The sequence below is a fragment of the Camelina sativa genome, chromosome 9 (genome assembly GCF_000633955.1).
Source record: "Camelina sativa cultivar DH55 chromosome 9, Cs, whole genome shotgun sequence".
NCBI classification, from domain to species: Eukaryota; Viridiplantae; Streptophyta; class Magnoliopsida; order Brassicales; family Brassicaceae; genus Camelina; species Camelina sativa.
In genome coordinates this window covers 3,397,622-3,403,487 of record NC_025693.1, presented here as the reverse complement: position 1 = coordinate 3,403,487, position 5,866 = coordinate 3,397,622, and the positions used below count along the sequence as shown (strand labels likewise).

At 32.9% G+C, this 5,866-nt stretch overlaps 1 pseudogene; it reads right to left on the bottom strand.

The window, feature by feature from the left end:
• Nucleotides 2,042-5,213, bottom strand: LOC104710352 (annotated as a pseudogene).

Genomic DNA, 5,866 nt, shown 5'->3' with positions numbered 1-5,866 from the left:
ATATATAGTTTGTTTTTAACCCATTCTGTATAATTTAGTATAGTCTGGTGGTGAGAGGCTGAGTTCGATGTACGACTTGGTCTTGGGTTCGAACCCACTCAATTTTTTTTAGTTAAGAGTAAATTACTAAATTATCCTTATCTTCTTCCTTAAGATTGGATTTTTGCAGATTCCATTTCTGCAAAATCACGCTAGCACTTGATTTTTTTCATGATTTTATGAGTTTTGCACAGAACTGTATGTTAGATCCATCAATTAATCATTATCTCATTTTTTTTATCGAACATGGCATAATTCCGGTGAATCCCCACCGGCAAGCGCCTTCTCCAACGTTGTTATTTGTCCAGCAAAGGATCATGAGGGAAACAAATTGAATTCTCCAATACACATATGAGATTCTAAAATTATGTTCATCGGGGGGAAAAATTGGAAAAAAACAAAAAAAGCTCACTTGTTAAAAATGTGAAACCCATTTATGATTCTATTTAGGATTCTATTGTCGTAATTGGCTATAACTACAAAATACAAACTATCCGATTGATAACTTTCGGGTAATTTAAAAAATTAAACCCGACTAAGACATGATTAAGTACTAATCTACCCTTAATGACAATGTTTTCTAGTCTAAGTCTGATGGCAATTTTGGTAGTGGGAGAAGTTGTACTTCTCTTTTACTATAATAGAGATAGCACATCAGTGAATTGTTTGTTTTGAAATGATGTAAATTGTCATGTAAATGTAATTAATATAGGAACTCAAACAAATGATTTTTTTTTTTTTTTCTAATATCAGAATAGATCTCCAGGTTTATAGAAAAAGTCTGAAACTAATCCAGGATGGATAAACCCTTTTTCAAATGGCCGAAGTTACCACATAGTAAATGAGAAGCAATTTGCATTTAGATATCGCGTCACTGGGTGTCAACAACAAAACAATGGCCCTTTCAGGCTGGCAGAACACAACACTATTATGTTAGCCAACAAAACGATGGCCCTTTCAGGCAGAAATATCGATGTGTTTATCGTTAAGATGTGCCAACAAAACGATGGCCCTTTTCAGCTCTTATTAGCGTAAAAAGTGAAATCGAACAAAATCTAATCTTTTCCAAATTACATAAGCCTCGTGATCCTCGTGTTACGTTTGCCAACAAAGCATGGCCCGTTTAGGTATGAAAAGAAGTGCTCCATCATGCTTTTAGCGTTGGTAAATTATGAGATAAAAGTTTCTATGACATAAACATTGATGTTACTGGAAAATAATGGCGTAATTATTAACATGACTATTGACTCCTAGTCTACTACGCTGGTATAGCTTCGGTTATATCCGGTTTCATGTATGTATGTGCCTCCACACATCTTTGTTTTCATAAACATAATGGGTCAAAGGCCCGTTAAAAGCCTACTCCATATGGGTGATGTAGTCGAGTTGATTAACGATGTCGCATTATTTTGATTCTAGTACGTTGTCGTTTACGAGTCTCTCTTTCATATACTGTATGTAAAATCAAATTTTCTCCGGTGGATAATGCAGTGAAGGGACGACGATGATTCAATTCTTCGGACTTTTTGGTGGCAGAACAGCAGGTATTCAATTCTTACAAGCTCCTGTTCTTCACCCGGTAATGTACCATTAAACTTGAAATGTTTGTTTGTGCAATAGTGATAGTATTTTGTCATTCTGCTTAAAATGTCTTCAACAAAAATCAACAGATGGCTGAAGGGTTATTCAACTTTGTGATAGCTTGGACACTCATGTTTGCTCGCAGTTTGACCGAAACGGCTATATTTTAGCGTCATGCTGTTAAAGGCCCATTAGAAGTTCTAAAAAGAAGTTGTAAAATTCATTGGTCTGATATGAAACATAACCATGTTTCAAATGTTAGCATTTTTGATAACTTTTTTATTTATTTATATGTGTGTAGTGTCCCATACTCCCATGGTTGCATTTTTCTTTTTTTTTTGGTTCAAACTCCCATGGTTTGCTTAACTTTATAAAGTTCACTGTTAACTTTGCAAAAAAAAATAATTTTGGAAATCGATAGTTTATTTCAAATCAGCTTGGCAATCCAAGATCCCACACAATTAAACCAAAAAGAAAAAAGATCCCACACAAAGTAAAATATAATTTGTTTTGTTACCACTAAAAATTAATATTACTGTGTAATTTAATCTGATGGGACTGGATCAACGATCAGGGTTTGGATACGATCAACGACCTTTGCTTTATCGGGACAGCCATGACCATCGCCATGCTGATACACGCATTGCGACATGCGAGCCAAGTTCATTGCAACTTCCACAAAATCTTGAGAAAGTAACGATGAACTGCGTGTCGCCGTTCTTGCTTCGTAGTTCATCTCGTTCCACGTGTGACTTATCATCTGCTGCACGTGCACACGTGCCTCTTCCTCCGAAGCTCCAGTCTCATGCATGTAACATTGAACCGATTTGAGAACGTCTCCTCTCGCCAATTCATCCTACATACATTTTACCAAACACATTCACGTACGTGAAAAGCAGACTTTCGTCTTCCTAGTTCAGGTTGTCGATTTTAGAAACTTTGGTTTCATTTATGACTTACAACTTACAGGATCATCATATAATCTTCTTGTGAATTATAGTCATATGTGATTTATAAAATATAACTAGAAGGTAAGAGAGATCATTTACCGACGAAGTTGCAAGGTCATTAGATAGACGGAACACACTGGCAGAGCATCCGACGACTTGTTGTCGTTGTTGGACCAAAGACTCCAAAACTTGAATCGAGATTTGGTCAGGGAAAGCACAGTAAAAGTGGATTAAGATTGTTGGAGCAGAAATTGAAACCCTGGCATTTTGCATGTATTCTTCTAAGCTTGGGTTGTATCCTCCTTTCTACCACTTTGCTTCTAGTAGAAACGCTTTACATAAATCTGCCCACTAGTTTCAACAAATACATAATACAACTAATACTATATATAATATCCATCAATAATTAAGAAAGAAAATATGAACTTACCGATTTTTTGAAATAAGGTATGACGTCAATATTTTTATATTTAAGAACATCACATCCCATGGCATTAATTTCATTGTACAAAGTAAGAAAACACAACTTCATGTATTCGGGGAGCTCATCCAGACGATTTACATCCCAACTGCAGATATAAGTTGTAAATAATGAATATCATGAGAATTTTTTTGATTTGTTTTTGGTTCAAACGAAAAAAATAGATAACTAAAATCCTAATTAAAAATCTATCATCAACATATCACTATTTTAATAATTTTATTTACAAAAACGAAAAAACTATAATTCTAATAAAAGGGGTTATTGAATTTTTAATTTTTTTTGGGCAACCGGGTTTTTGAAAAATATTTATGCGAATTAGTGTGTGAAAATGATTATTTAAATATTGCTTTTAAACGGAAACTGCATATTTTACACACATATATGCTCATATATATATTTGGATAATGTTATATAGTTTTGATAATATACCACGAAAATTGAGGATAAATATAAGTAGTAGAGTGTACTTACTTTTCAACCAAAGCCGTGAAGAGCTCTAGTTCTTCAAGAGTGCCATAGATATCGTAGATATCGTCAATAGCTGTAATAAGTGCAGCAACTATAGCCACGATCCGTCGGACATATCCAAATTGTGGCTCGTGTATCATTCCAACGGTCCAAAAATAATTTTCAACAATTCTGTCTCTTACAAAGTGAAGTTGACTACCCAAACCTGTTTCCTTCCACCAACTTCATATAATTTAAGGGAGAGGATTAGAAAGAGTATATATAAAATACCAATGTGAGATACCAAAACCATCAGTTATTCTGTTGATCTCCATTACCTGGAAACGTATTTGACATCTTCTTGATGAGCAGTTTGTACCATATTGAAATCGATTTTGGCAAATTCCAGCAAAAAAGGATTCATGTCATGTTTCTTCTGGTATGCATCTATGAACCATCTCATCTCTAGCCTTCTCATTCTCCAATGATACGGCATTTCTAACGCATGGATCGCCATCTCACGTACCTCAACGTTTAACGTTTCACTTTCAACGAATTTTCTTATTTTTTCTGTTGCAAAAGGTCTAATGACTTTATGCAATTTTGTATCCAATTTCGTGGAGAGATACGAGGCTTCGTACAAAGTGATGATGCTTTTAATATCTTCACTCTTGAACGTATTACTTTTTATTTTGTCGATGATCACATCAAATATATCTGAATAAATGGACATTAATATTCTAGTTATATACAATGAAACTATGAACTTCGTTTCTACTGAATATGAAAATACTAACCTTCAGAGACATCAAAGCCATGTTGTCTGAGAAGTCGGAATTCTAGTGCAGTTACATGTAAATCTTCTTCCTTGTCACATTTCCAAGTATTTTTACCATTTTCATGATGAAAATTTGCTAAAATGTTATTTATTTCTAGCTCAAAGTAATACGAAACCCCAAGTTTTTGCAAATCATCGACGAGCTCTAATTGTTCGAGACGGCTCTTCGTCTCTACAGCATCTAACATCTTCTTCACTCTTTTCTTCAACACGTGTCTAGTCATCCTTTCTTTTTCATTCTGTATCCATCATATTATAACTAATTAGTAAGTCCTCTTTAATACTACGCTAATTAAAAATAAATTAGGGGAAGCAAATCAGATTTATGATAGCATATATTTACATCATTTGTGTGAAATAATTAATCAATATTTATCATGAACCCTTTAACAATTTTTCTTAACTTAATGTTTATACTAAACCAGAGTTCATGAGTGAAATGGTTTGTCAAATAAAATTCATCCAATAAAGTCATGACATATTACTTTTTCCATATAATAACAACAGCTTAATTAGTCAAATATCATTCTAGCTAATATATGTTTTGTAGTTATATATATATATATGTCGATAGATAAATTTAAACTAGTTACATTTAGCTATTTAAACTTTGTAATTAAAAATCTCATCAAATAAAGCGTTAAGAATGATGAATAATTCACCGCATATTTGTTCTCGATGGAGAGCAGATAACTATGGTCCCATGAAGAAGGTTGATAGTTGCCGGAGCGTCGTCGGAGGTCAACATGATTAGCATCCGGCCTCGTTTTTGACATAGATTTGCATATGAAACGCTGAGGACGTTGAAGACGAGACTTGTGGACAGTGGCATTTTGGTAAACAGGAGCTAAACCCATGCATAAAGTAGCCATTGATTTAGTAGAAGAGATTTATTGAATACATTGAGAACACATGTACAACTTTATATAGACAAAGTCAGAATAAAAAATAAATATATATTAAAACAATTTTCATAAATAGCACATAAATAAATAAATTTTGTTTCTAAGTTTGACACATCATTTCTAAAGTTTCAAAAATAGTACCATGCTTTCAAATTAAACTTTCATACTTAAACTCTAATCTTCAAAACTATATCATGCATATAATTGTAATTGTGTCAAGTAGTGCTATTTTTGGAAATTTATGGAGTATGTGTTATTTTGTTATAAAACTTGTGTCAAAGCTATTTTAGGGTATGTGCTAAATTAGGAAACAAAACTTATTTTGTGTTATTGGTGAGAACTGTGAGGAATTCCTCAAAATACCATACTTAAAGTTTTTTTTTCTTCCAAAAATACCACAGACACATAAATAAATTGATTTTTAAGAGTATATAATTTTTTTTAGGTTTGGATTGACACTTATATTTTTTTTTTTTTTTTAAAGTGGATTGATTGATTGACACTTATAAGTGTGGTATTTTTGGAAAAACTTATTTTAGTGGTAAATTTCCCATAAAAAAAATTGATATTCTGAGAGTAATCTATTAGTTTGAAGTTCTATATTATTAACTAACATATTATA